The following is a 14,892-nucleotide window of genomic DNA, read 5'->3' as shown; positions in this document are numbered from 1 at the left end:
AATATCTCACTCAATGCCACTTGCTTTACCCACCACCTAACTCATTGCCAAATTAGCGTAGCCTGGTACAATAGAATTGCCCACAGACGTCCTGTGTAGTAATTGTTTGTGTACTTTCTTATTAAACAGGAAAAAGGAATTGTTGAGGATTATGGCAATCTTTCCCAAAATAATTGAGACTGTGGCAACACACAGACGTTGACCCCTGTCATTCGTTGTGCATTAAACTGTTAATAAATAAAATACAATACATTTGTAATGGCCTATTTTAAGAAACTATTCAAAGGATTGTATTCCCCATGTATGCAATATATCTGAGTATAACAAGGCCAAATACAATGCTTACAATCATCAAGCCAAGGAATACACTGGATGTGTTTGAGAATGTCCTTCACGTATTATTTAAGCCTTTGAAAACAATGAACCCAGAAATGGTCAACATATTTTTCAGTTTTAACAAAAAGGAACAGCTATTATTTGTCTCTGCAATTATTTTTTACGTATTTTTTTAACCTTAGATATGAAATATAGAGTGGGAGTGATAAGATGATGTTCTTATAAGTAATTATATTCATCATCGTCATCAAGTGCATAACATGTATCACTGTTATTAACCCTGGGCGTAGTTTGAGTAGTAGCGCTATGCGTAGCTACACGAAGTGCACTTTGCACTACGTGAGATACGCGTAGCGCTATGCGAACTGCATAATGCGCTGTTCGGGATGATTGTACAGTGTCGGATGCTTGTCCGTACTGTGCAATCATTGAAAACTGCATCTCGCACAGTGCAAGCTGTTGTTTTCTGCCGCTCGAGTAGATTTTTTCTCGAGCAACAGCTTTTCAACACGGACTGGTAGTTTCTCATCGCGAGCAGTCACGAGCATACGCGACCACTCGCAATGAGAAACTTGACCTCCCAGCGTTGAAAATCTCACCGGGAGGTTTATTTTCCACGCCCGCGATCGCCATCTTGATGTTGCTGATCGCGAATGAGGAAAAAGTCTCACCGGGATGTCTTTTTGCTCGCTCGCGATCGCCAACTTGACGTTGAGGACCGCTAGTGAGCAAACAATGCCAACTACGCTAAGCTACGCGTTTTTGCTTTGTGCTACGTGCAATTCGCGTAGCGCGAAGTAGCACAAACTATGCAAACAACGCGAGCGTAGCGTAGTTGGTCACCCAGGGTTAATTTTTATACAAATTTATTGTAGGAGCTATGTGGGAGCTATATTTGCATGACTGCTGTGCTAGTTATGAATTTCCGTCCCAACCACAACTTGTGAATTTCAGTAGTTTTGCAGTTTTTTATTATTAATGATATTTGCATGTTAATTGAGCTTCTTTCATTGACTTTCTGAGGTTTCTTCAAGATACATATTGGTGTTATAACCAAACCTAACTCTAAATTCAGTTTATTCTTTATTCGTTCCATACATCCATCCAGCCATCAATCTATCTATGTATTTGTCCGTCCGTCCGTCTGTCTGAATAGAATCTATCAATGAGTTGATGCTTATGGGAACTGTAAGCAATGGAAAATATTTCACAATTGGCTGTGAAACGGGGATTATATCGCCATAATGACAGCTCCCAAACCACTCTGTGCACCCTTATCATTCTCATGGCTACTGGGATTATATGGCTTGAAGGACAAAACTATGTGGCAAAGGTATGTAAATTATGCAGCAAAACTGAACTTTTGCACACTTTCTCTGGCAGTATTGGTTCCATCCACTTGAGTTAAAGACAATATATCTGGTGAAATTTGCCAATTTTGTGGAAATGTATGTGGTAATTAAGGTAAGTCCATAATTATGCGACACTGATCCTGTTGTTTGTCCACTGTTTTGTTAACAATTTATAAACAAACCATAAACAAAACCAAAACAATTGACTTCCAACCAATACCCCCTGTTAGCTTCACTTTAAAAAAAAACAGATTTTTAAATCTAAATACTTCAAACTAAACATGTAATATAAAATATACATAATGGGTAAAATTAGTAATATGATTCGATTTTGCTATTTATGGGGTTCTGATGACATTCACAAATCACTTGGCTTTTGCCTTGTGGTTTATAATGTCTCCAGATCTGCTCGATTTAATATTGAACCATACTACTCAGATACCTGTTATGTATTATAAACCTAAATGTTTTTGCATTATTCCATACTTTTAGCAATGTGACAGTTGCTTTTTACCTTCATATATTTATTTGATTATTTATGAATAAACTCATTCATTATGTAACGTTTTTATATGTTCATAGGAAAATAACAGTGATTATAAGAAAATATTTGTATTTCGACCTTAAATTATCTTCCAATGTCTAGTTATTATATGTTCACATTTGCTTGATGCAGTACTATCTTCATTTCAAAGTTTAATCGATTTCTATTGGTTGATATTATTAACATTTCACTTGTCCTTTCTGTCTCGAGCTATTGAGTAATGTAATTGATTTCTTTATTCTGCTAGTTTTTTTCAAAAGCGTTTTAGACTGATGATGTAAGACATGGAGTGATGGGGAAAGAAACTACGGCAGGAGGTACATGATGCTGATGAGACAGGGTTGGAAGTCTAGAAGTGGAGATATCATAAAAAATACAAAGCAACCACTATACCCAAAATAACAGCGCCAAAAGAATAGCAAGCTGCAAACACTTCCTAGAGGAAGAGGCCTGGGTATCGTTGTCTCCTGGTCAGATTCCAGTATATTGGGATGATGTTTCAGGGCAGGTTGTCCAGATTGGATGGGAGCAGGGAACAACTGGGGCTCAACATAGTGTAGGGCAAGGCAGCAGTGGCACCATCTTTTCTGAGAGATGAGGCTGTGCTCAATGAAAGGGTGCAGCTTGCAGTTATAGTGTGCCCCAGGTGAAGAATGGATGAGGATCTGGGGATCTAAAATGAATTGTTTCTTACCGTGACACTGCTTCAGCAAAATTGAAATCCGAGGTAAAACAGTGGCTTTCTAAAACTGCTCCAGGGATTGTCTGATAGCCATATCACTGAGAAGGTAATGGACCAGAATTCCTTGAAACTCAGAGAGCATTCAGGAGCCAATTGTTATTTGCGAAAGAAGTAGGCTGAGGAGTGCATCTCTATCCCTCTACTCTGCTAATCATCTTACCAAGATCAATGCCACAGAATCAAGCCAGCAGAGGAGGTAAAGCTTTTATAGCGAGGGACTAAAGAAAGAGCTAAACAAAGCATTTCCATGCCAATTGGAAAAGAGGGAGCACATGTGAGCCAATGCCATTAACAGCAATAATGGTACAGTAAAACTTTGAAGTAGGAGGTTTTGGTGGAGACAAAGTGAGTAAAATTGCGATTCTCCTATTACCATTACTAGAGAACCTGGAGTTCATTAAAGACTCAGAGGCTAACATTATGCTTAAAAAAAATGAAAAAATGGGGAATATTTACAGGTCAATAAATTTAATGATTAAGAGATAAACCTAATCAGTAGAACCAAGGGGTTAGACTGTTCCCTTTAAATTAGAAATTGAATTAGTTCAGGATCAAGATTGGGGGTTTGACAAATTTTATCCTGGATAGCGGGTCTTGAGCGTTCAGCTCTGAGAATGTTGTGGGTATCTTTTTCGAGAAGGTTCCTAAGCAACTTTTTAATAAATTGGGCTACGTGATCCTGCGGCCACCATTCAGAACTTCTCGGATGTTTAATGTTGTAAGGTGAGAACATTTCTTCACCCAAAGGATTAAATACATTGTCTTTTGAAGAGGATGGAATTTCGTCCTCAGTAAGTTGACTATTGAACTCGTGATCATCTTCATCCAGATAAAGGACATATTCATCAAAGATGTTAGTAGTTTCATCATTTTGTAACTCATTATCAGTAAAGTCATAATGAGCACTTTGATAGTTTGTGCCACTAAGGACACCCGTATGTTTTGTGCCGCTGTGGACACCAGTATAGTTTGTGCCGCTAAGGGCACCTGTTGAGTTTGAGGTGCGAGACCCTCCATTAATAGTTGGGGTGCTGAGACCTCCTGAATTGTTTGAGGTGCCAGGACCTCGCATGGTGCTCCTGGGGGTTGGATATTCAATATTTTTGTTTTTCTTCAGTCTTTTCCCCCCTATTATCACTGAGATCGTCAATGACTTGCAGGTCTTGGCTTCCTATGGTGTCATCCTCCTCAGTAGGGAGGGATCTTTTGGATGCCATTACTTGGTTTAAGGGTTCTAACATGCAGGGTCTCATCTCTTTATGAATAATTTCTTTGAAAGCCTCATTATCAATATTAGGGATGGGGGCGACTGCATCTTCAGAATAAATATCAGACATTGGTATTTAATTAGTTAGTAAGGTGGCTTAGAAACTGATTTCTTTGATAAAATGGCTTAGAAACTGAAAATAGGCTCTTTGTCTCAAAGGTGAATTAATTGAATAGAGCCACAAATGAAAGTTAGAGGGAACAGTCTAACCCCTTGGTTCTACTGATTAAGTTATCTCTTAATTATTAGATTTATTGATATGTAAATATTCCCCTTCTTAATTTTTTTTAATGCGTAATGGTAGCCTCCGGTCTTGTAATGAAATCACCCCCCACCCCTCGGAGCACCCAGACCCATGCCAGTGCAGTAGGAAAAATTACATCATTTTTAAAGACAATTAGATAAACCCCCACTAGAGGTGTCCATAACTCTCAGTTCACAGATTTATTTTACCAAAGGTGGATAAAGCGTGAAGAACGAAAGGTCAACATTTCTCTTTGAATGAGAAATAGAAGGAATATAAATTTCATTAAGTATCAAACTGGGATCAGTTAAGGAACTGTTGGCACTGTAACTGTTTGTGGGGCAATACAAAGCATATTCCATGAGGCTTTAGATAGCGCAGATCTCTTCTTCTAGTAACATTGGAATCTATAAGCCAACAGAAAAGAAAATGAACTGGGAGTTGTTCAGGGACAGTTCTTAGATCCTTAACACTAGAGAAAATATAAAAGGTTTTGTTGGGCCTGACCCTCTCTGCAGGCTGACCCCAAATGTTTTGCCATCCTCCTCCTAAGTTTTGCTGAATTTGTTTTTGTTGGTCTTGAGACTCTGTGCACGTTACTGCTGCTAACCAATGCTGAAGTGATTGTGCTCATTCCTCTGAACATGGTGTGATAGGCATATACCTAATCAGCATATTTAATTTACGTATGTGTCCTTTGAAGAGTGGTATAGGATATACCCAGGGCCTGTAAATGAAATTGTACCAGTGGCTTTTCCACCCTTATTGTGCCACCCACTTATGTAACCCTCCAAACATGCCCCAGGCCTGTCATTGAGGACTGAAATCAGTGTCCCACTGCCAATTAAGTCCCCTTGCCAAGCCTTAATCTCCCCTTCTATAAAATTGATGTCACCCTAAGGTAGGCCCTAAGTGGCCCATAAGGCAGGGTGCAGTGTAATTAAAAGTTCTGACATGTACTTTTGAGTTTTACATGTCCTGGTAGTGAAAACCCCCCAAATTTGTTTTTCACTATTTTGATAGGATAGGATACCATTAGGGTTTCCTTATTACATTTGATTAGCTGTAATTGCTGATTGAGAGGAGGTTAATATGGCATGTTTGGTACCTATAACATTGTTATGATAAACTTTCTTTAATAGTAAAGTCAAATCTTTCAGTACAATTTTGAAAATTGCACTTTTAGAAAGTTGCCATGTTCCTGCTCTTAGGCCTTTGTGCCTGCAGTCTGTCGTGGGTCACATGACTGGGTATAGCTGACAATTAGGCTTTGTGAATTCCTCTCAGACAGTCTCACAATAGATGGATTACGTGTGTCTGCCTGGGGCATCTGCTGGCAGGATGGGGTGGTGGAGCACAGCACAGCCCAACCTACACCAGAATGGCTGTTGCTCTGCCTTCACAAAAAGGGCCTAACAACCCTGTATTCTCACAGCAGCCAGCTTGGAGGCAGGGCAGAGGAGTCGGAAAATTCCAGACAAAAAACCTTTTTTCAGATGCTTCTCCCACCTTCTAGAAGAAGGGCACCAGAGTCTAAAAGAATACCTTGAAGTTCACTACTGGACCTGCAGAAGGCCTCTCGGAGGAATGCCTGCTGCTGAGAACTGCTGCACACTCTGCCAGACTGCTGCTTTACCTGAAAGGACTGCTTTGTTGCCTAGAACAAGACCTGATGTTGAGGTCTGCATCTTCATCTTTACCCAGGACAGTCAGGAGTGACTCTAAGGGCTAGTTTATTGGCTTCCTGTTCAGAGCCACAGGACATAAAAGGCTCCTACCATCTTGAACCTGCACCAGAACCCAGCCTGGGTGAGTCCTGAACTCACATGAGGTCCCGCCAGTCCTGGATGCTTGGTTGTGGTGCTAAAGGTGTCCATGATGGCCAACTTCCAGAACTGAGGGCTTGGACAAAAAGTGCTCTGAGAACCAGGAGGAGACCCAAACCAACTTGCTTGTCTTTCCGCCTCAGGTGCATCACAGGTCAGATAGACTATGTGGTTTCTTGCTACCTTCTTCTTCTCCGCAGCAGCAAATCTGTTTCAGCGGTCCTTCGCCAAAGGGGTAGCCGACACCGTGGAATAGTCTTCAATTACAGCCTTTTGCCTCGTCCCACTGAAGTTTTTTAACTTGCATTTTGGTGACTAACTCCAAACGTCGACATTTTTTACCCAAGGCTATCCGACGATGACGCTCTCTTATCGGACACCTCCTGCACCCTTGCCCGATGGAACTTCACTTTCTTAGACATTTTTCTCCATGAAAAAAATCCAAAGGTAAGTGCTGACCAGCCTAGGTGTTCATGGTTGGCACTTTGATCTTTAAGATAATATTATGAACCTTAAATTTAAAAAATGCATAACTCTGGTTCTACTGATTAGATTTTTGTTATTTTGGTGTCAAACTATTTATTAAAATGTACTAATTTTTCTAAATTGGTTTGGGATTTCTCTTGTGTTGTGTTTTCACTTTGTTACTGTTTGTGTGCTGCATAAATACGCTACACATTGTCTATATGTTAAGCCTGACTGCTATTTTGTTTATGCCAAGCTACCCAGGCTTAGATTGAGTGAGTTTTTGTGGTTCATGCTGCTAGGGATTGTGGCTGTTGCTTGACTATGGCTCACACTCCAGCCATACAACAACTAAGCCTGGGCGTTGAACTACGCTCCGTTCGCGGAGCTTGCGAAGTTTAGACAACTTCGAGATTCGCGTAGAGCGCGAAGTTGCAGATTGCTACGCAATCTAGCACGTAGCATAGTAGTTTTGCTTCCTCGCGTGCTCAAAATTCACTTTTGCGCGCGCTGTAACGTCTTACCGTGATTCTGCGATCGCCAACTTGCTTTTCTGTCCGTTCGCGTGCGCCACGAGATTTGTAATATGGCTGCCCAAGACCGCGAGAGTGTGCGAACGCGACCATGTCATTCGGGCACGCAAGCTTACTTCCGGCGGCTGTCTTGGTAAGATCACGATCCCGAACATGCAAAAACTACAATCTGGCGAAGAATATCTCTCAAGCTTCATAAAACCTTCTCTAAAATGATCATTTCGCTCAGAAAAACTCCTCAGATTGTGATTTTGCTGTAGTCTTTTGTGTAAGGACTCCTTTAATTTTTTTTACTCTTTTTTTCAAGAGGAAGGAAGTGCCCCTGAGTCTCTAACTTCCTGTTCCTGTCCAGCAGCCTCCTCCCAGTGCTTTGTCCATGCGCTGTTCACTTTCATTTGGATTTGGAGCTGGAAGGATCACTTTTTGTGTCTGTCTGCTGCATCATACCACTGGATTGGATTTATTTGAGGACTTTTTGATTTGAGATTTAATTTACTACAAGTAAGTTGGAGAATTGCTGTGTTTGTTTCATTGGGCCTTGTTTGTACCTACATTATTCTGGGATTTTCAATTGTTTTTAAAAATTATTGTTGTGGGTGGCCTGTACTTTCAATAGGGGCTTAGTTGTTTTTCTCTGCAATTTCAGCCAGTAGGGTACCCATGGGTCCATGATTTGTGGTGTCTGTTGAATTTCAACATCATGTAGGGCATGGATGGCATAGGATTGAAATGCTAAATGTGGCTGTGGTGTATTTCACTGTTTGTGTGTGTGTGTGTGAAATACCTTTGTTGGATGTGTGTGCTTGATGTGTAACTTCTTTCCAATCCTTTCGTAGCCCTGTTTATTTTTATTTTTGTATTAAAGTTGTGTTGTTCAGCAGGCCTCCTTTGTCCGGTCATATATAGGCCTGCTTCAGTTCACTGTTTTCCATGGCCTGTTGTGACTGTGAATGGACATGTGTCTTGTGGCAATTTTGTGGTGGTAGTTTAGTAGTGTGTGCTTCTTTTTCCATAAAGGCCTGCATTTATTTTCTTTGTTCCCCTTGGCTTATGCTTGTTGTTGTGTCCTGGCCATGTGTGTGGTGGCCATTTTGTTAAGGCAGTCATTGTGCTTTTGCCATAGGCTTACATTGTCTGTCTTCCATTCCTTGTTGTTGTGGGTGTGTAGCGGCCATTTTGTGGAGCCATCCAAGCAGTGTGCTTGCTTTTGCCATTCTGTTCCAAGCTTGTGGCCAGTCTGCCAGTAGGCCCAGAGGTAGTCATCCTCAAATCTTTGGTGCATTATTTAAATTTACAGTTTGTGTTGTCTGGTGAATTTTTTTTACACCGTGGATGGCTTTGGATTGAATTGCAAAAGGTGTTTTTTGGGGTGGAATAGCAGTTTTTGGGTGTATATTAAATAAATAGGGCTTTTCAGCCAATAGGTAACCCTAGGGATTCAGCTCGCGTACTTTCGGTAACTCTGCACAGCGCGACAAAGCGGACTTACAGTTTTTGTCGTTTTCGCGCTCTCAATATGCGTGTTCGCACACGCGATAAAGCCTTTTTGTACAGTTTGCGATCCCGAACACGCAGCATTTGCAATCTGGCAAACAATATCTCGCGAGCAACATAAATCCTTCTCGAAAATGCTGATTTTCTGCATTTTGCTAAAAAAACTCCTCAGGTTGTCATTCTGCTGTAGTTTTGGAGCACAGTGTCACTTTTTTTTTTTTTTATATTTAGGAGAGGAAGTAAGTTCCACAGAGACTACAACTTCCTGTTCCTGTCCTTTGTAATCACTCTTTTGTTATTATTGTGGTGGGTGGCCTGAGCATGTGTGGCGGCCATTTTGTGGAGGCAGGCATTGTGCTTTTGCAATAGGCCTGCATTGTCGGTCTTGTATTCTTGACCTTTTCTTGTTTTTGTGAGTGGCCTGGCCATGTGGTGGTGGCCATTTTGTGGTACCAGCCACTGTGCTTTTTCCATAGGCCTCCAAGCTTATGGCCTAGTCGTACAGTAGGCCCAGGGATACTACTCATCAATCATCACGGGTGCATGGAAGTTAAACAACTGTTTTTGTGTTGTGCGTTAAATTTCAACATCATGTATGGCTTTGGATTGAATTGTAAAATGTGGGCTTTACTTTTTTTCGGGGGTATATTTCACTTTTTGGGTGTTGTAAATAAATGCCTTTAGTTTTTATGTGTATATGTTTGTTGTTGTTGCTCCCTGATGCTGCATCCATCCCATAAGATGCACACATTTTTATTTAGGGCAAACAGGCTACACTACATTTATGTTTTTGCTCATTGCTATTCTTCTTCCTGAGTGTACACAGTACAAGTACACCAGGAGCCCTGACCTTGTCAGTCTCATAAATGGCTATACTGTTGTTGTTCACTGACTTCATAAAATGTAATACTTGTGACCACCCACCAGACACTAAGAAGTTATATATTATATTATTGATCTTTTGACTGATGTTCTTCTGGCTTTTTTGCTTTTAGGTGCACAAAAGACGGAGGAGGTGTGTCATCATCATCGGCCGTTGTGGTGCCAGACCGACGTCCTGCTGCTGTACATGACGTGACGTGTGAGTGACCTGACCAGGCATCTCTGCAACTTGTGCAACTGAGTGCTGTTTTGACATCTGAAGAAGATGCCCCCAAAGAAAGCAGGTAGCAGGTCCTCCGGTACCAAGAAACTTGCCATGGAGAAGAAGGAACAGAAGAAGAAGGAAGTGTCACTTAAGTCTGGTGTGCCTCCCAAAACCTTTTTTGGGACTCCGAAAATGACGCCTGCAGCAGCGGTGTCCGGGGGCCAAGCTGGGGGCAGCAACTCCGCATCAGTGGGCCCGACCCACCAACCCAGGCCCAAGCAGATGAGTGTGGAAGAGGTAGCCAGCCTTATGGTGGAAAGCAGTGATGCTGAGCCTGAACTAAACTTATCGCTATCTCAAAGTAGTACACAATCAACACAGGAGGGAACACAGCAGATAAGTGCTCAACAGCCGCAACCACCACCCGCAATAGTAGCTGTAGTTCCTCCCGAAGTAGGGGCAGTTCAGGAAATTGAGCATCATGCAGAGGAAGAAGAGGAAGCCACTCCTTCAGAAGTTCCATTGTCTTCCAAATCCCCAGCAAGGAAAAGGAGGGTCAGTACATCAAGTTCTTCACCAAGCCCCCCTTCTGATGATCTAGATGCCACCTGGAAGCCACAAACTGAGTCTGAGAGGGAAACACGTCACAAGAGCAGGCATGGGAAAAGGAAGGTTCCAGAAAGCCTTACACTTATGGAGGTTGATGTAGAAGTGCAGGATGTGCATGATGATGATGATGATGAGCCAGTCATCACGAACATCACTCCCGGGCCTGAGGAGATGGAGACCAACATTTTTCCACTATCCAAAATGGCTGCGAGGGATGTAGCACGCATACCTCCAACACAGGTAACACCAACATGACCTCCAGCTTCCATATTTACATTAGCAAAGGGCCGGCAGCGTCCTACATCCAGCACAAGCACCACCTCAGCAGAAGTAGGTAGTGGTACTGCACAGAGTCAAATTCAACACACACCCTCCAGTTCATCTGGCATTGGAAGTGGCACCTCCAGCAGGAGACAAAAGTTAAGCTCCCCAGTGTGGGACTTCTTTATGGTTAGTGGAAAGGAGGAGAACATTGCTATATGCTCCGTTTGTCATACCTCTGTTAGTTGTGGTAAGCTTGGTACAAACTATGGTACCCGAGGCCAAATGACCCATCTGAAAAAACACCACGCAATCCAGTGGGAGGAGCACATTAGTCGCATAAAAACTGGAACCATTACTGTTGGGGATAAACGAGTAGAAAGTCCGCTCACGGTGGAACAGGAAGAAGAGGGAGACATTCTCTGTGATAGTGGTACACAAAGTAGCTCTGTCCCCAGCACTGCAGTGGTAACGCCCACATCCTCAGCCACATCTCAGTGGCACAAGAGTAAGAGTCAGCCTGAGACACCAAGGAGTACTGCTTTAAAAAAAAGTGCGACGTTGAGAACAGGAAGGAATACCACGCAGCCTACCATTCTTAGCATGTTTACTAGGCTGGAGGGGCAGTACGAACGCAACTACCCAATAGCATGGTTGTACAATGCGTCGCTGGCTAAAATGTTAGCACTGGACCTTCTCCCTTTTTCTTTTGTTGAAGGGGTGGGTTCTCTTGAATTTATGACCACCACCTGCCCAAAATGGAAAGTTCTCAGCCGCTACTATTTCGCTGTTCCAACACTACATCATGAAGTACTGGAATTGCTTGGAAAAGCCTTAAAACAGAGTACTGTTCAGAGTATCCACCTGACAACAGACATGTGGACCAGTTGCCAAGCCACTGATTACATATGCATCACTGCACACTGGGTCTCTTTTTCGGGTGTTAAAGATAAGATATCTGACGGTGTTGTTGACACCGCTGAGATTTTTAAAGACACCCGCAAACATGCAAATGTAGCCATGTTTGCTATGGAGAAATCTCATACTGCTGCAAATATTTTGGATGAGTTTAACAGCAAGGTATTTGAGTGGCTGAGACCAAGATGGCTTACCATTGGTTTTGTTGCCACGGACAATGGCAGTAATGTAGTTAGGGCCATGAAAGATGGTGGCTATTTCAGGGTCCCGTGCTTGGCACACTGCATTAACATTGTTGTTCAAGACTTTATGAAAAATGAAAGCAAAGTCAGCAGCTTACTGACCACCTGCAGAAGAATATGCACACATTTCAACCATTCTTTTAAAGCCCAGAAGCAGCTGAGGGTCATTCAACGTGAGCATAAAATGCCAGTCAAAGCACTCATCCAGGAGGTGCCAACACATTGGAACTCAACTTATTACATGCTTGAGCATCTGTTTGAGCAGTACATACCACTCAATGCTTATGTCATGAAAAGGTCAGGAGATCCTACTGTGAAAGGCATGACCGTTGAGATGGCCCAATGGGACCTCGTTAAATGCCTGACAGAAATGCTACTTCCTTTTGAGGTCTTCACAAGTGAAGTCAGCAGGGAGGACTGTACTTTGGGCCAAGCTATCCCATTGTTGTACATGCTAGAGCAAGAGCTGAAGGAGGTGTCAGAAATGTACGCAGGTGTGGATGACAAAGTAGACGCATATTATTTGGCGGACAACTGAGCCGCTCGCTTATCTGACAATACAAGGATTCAAAATAACATTGTGTCAAATCGACATTACATTACTGCCTCAATTTTGGATCCACGTTACAAATTATTGCTGAGCAGTAATGAAGTAATTCCTTTTTCAGAAGTGGATGTTGCCAAGTACAAAACTTTGATAGCTGAGGAAGCCACTGACTTTGAAAACGAACAAATCTTAATTAGAGGCCCGCTACCCCAGGGCAGAAAAAGTACTACAGGGCACCCAGAGTCAAGTTCTACTTCACAGGCCGAGAGCAGTGCGTTTGCCTCCCAACAGTCAACAACATTGCCAGCAATAACATCAACAGCACCAACAGGATCATCAGCCACATTTAAAAAAAACGGCAGGTGATTGGTTTCTACTGAAAGGGTTTTGTACGTCCATGACTGATGCAAAGGCAAAAGAGGCCAAGCAAATCGGAGCACCCCTGAACATTGAGCTGATGGTTCAGGCCTATTTAGATGACACAACAGAGGTCTTCATGGAGCAAAGCCCTTTGGTGTATTGGTATGGGAAAAGAAGCCAATGGCCAGTGCTCAGCAGGCTGGTGGTAAAGTATGTGGCTGTTGCAAGTGTCTCTTCAGAGCGTGTTTTCAGTACTGCTGGTGCCATTGTTACTGTGAAAAGGACCAGTCTCTCGCCCAAAAGCGTGGAGAGGTTAACCATGATCAAAATGAATCAACACTTTATACCACCGGAGTACAAAATACGTGAATCACAGCAGGAAGAGGAGAGCGACTTCGATGACATAAGTAGTGGGTTCTTACAAGACGTACTTCTGTCTGAACCACCAGAGTTAGAGGACGAGCTCCTCTTCCCTGACAACTAGGCTTTCAAATTGTTCTCCCTTCCTTTATTTGTGTGTGACTGTGTATCTGTTTTTCTGGTTCAAAATCTAATCACAACAAATCCATCAACAGTCGCCTCTTTTTATTTCCCTATTGGAGTTGTACGTCTGTGCATAACTGTCCACTCCACACCTCAGGGTCCTGCTCCATCTTCCTTACTCTCCCTAAATACATTTCAAGCAAGCCAGACATTGGATGGAGATGGAGAATAGTACAATACATGTTGCCTCTAACAGTCCCTCCATAAGAAGTGAAACGTGACTCCAGCTATATTCCGTTTTGTTTCCAAGCCGAAAGAAACTCATCACTGACTGTCAGAAGGGTAGGCAGGCATCAGATCTGACAGCAAGACAGATAATGAGTGATTATTGTGAATGATGGCATGCATTGCATTGGATGCTTGCTGACTACGAATGAATGTGCATGAAGTCGAACTATACTAGTTTATCGACAAAGTAAAAGTGACTCAGGTCAGGTGACAGTCAATGTTTCCTTTTTGTTTAATAACCACATTGTACTCCTACCACTGCAGGTGGCGCCCAATATCCGTTGCAATTTTGTAATATGGAATATATTATAAACGTAATCAGTCACTACAGACTGAGTTTGTGCTGGAGAACACGTACCACACGGTCATCATGATGCTGCTGAGCATACTATCTTTGCACACAGTCAGTCAGTCAGTTGGATCGGAGATAATTGATGGAATAACTGCATTTCATGGACTGCCTTAAAAGGTAAACAGTTTCAACAAGAACCACAGCAGACCTAGGCTACATGTCCGTGTAGTGGTGTGGACTGGAGTAGAGTGTAGTGGTATGAGTGACAGTGGCGCATTGATTTAGTCACTTCATTTGGAAAATGCTAGGTTGCTGCAGTGCATATGCCATTTGTCTGGCTCGGTCAAAATGTAAGTTAAGGGGAAGGGTGCCTGGCCTGTCCCGCGGTTGTCCTGTTCTGTGGCTGTGCTGGCTCCTGAGTCCTGTCCCGTTGTTGTTGTAGCTTAATGCTGTAGAGTAGACACTATGTATCCTATCCAAGCTGCCTCATTCTGAAAGTGTTCTCTCAAGAGTCTTGTCTTCTCTTCTTGCACTCCACGGTAATTGAGTTTATTTTTTTTAATTCAGTTATTTTTCAATACCCCTTTTGTTTTCCCATCTACACTTACAGGCCGGCCTTTAACCTGTGCAATAGTGGGAAAAACAACTCACACTTACCTTACAAATCCGCATCAGGCAGGCAGTGGTACCCAAGATTGATGTGCGGAGTGTCCATGGAAGGGAGGACCAAGAGGAATGACGAGAATGATACAACTCCACATTTGGACCAGGATAATACAGTAACTTTAGTATCATTCATCATTCGTCTTTAAATTTATTTGATTCCTTTTTTCTCTTCAATCATTACGACTGTGTGTTGTGGTTTGTTTGGTAATTGATCCCAACAACTATTTTTTCATTTCCTTTGCTAGCTTGAAAAATAAAAGTAAGCCCGGTACAGCATGTAATGTGTTTCGGTCTGAGCTCTGAGGGCGGCAGACAGGCAAGGCAAATTTCATATTG

This window comes from Triturus cristatus, chromosome 8, assembly GCF_964204655.1.
Source record: "Triturus cristatus chromosome 8, aTriCri1.1, whole genome shotgun sequence".
NCBI classification, from domain to species: domain Eukaryota; kingdom Metazoa; phylum Chordata; class Amphibia; order Caudata; family Salamandridae; genus Triturus; species Triturus cristatus.
Note: the sequence above shows the minus strand (reverse complement) of the source record.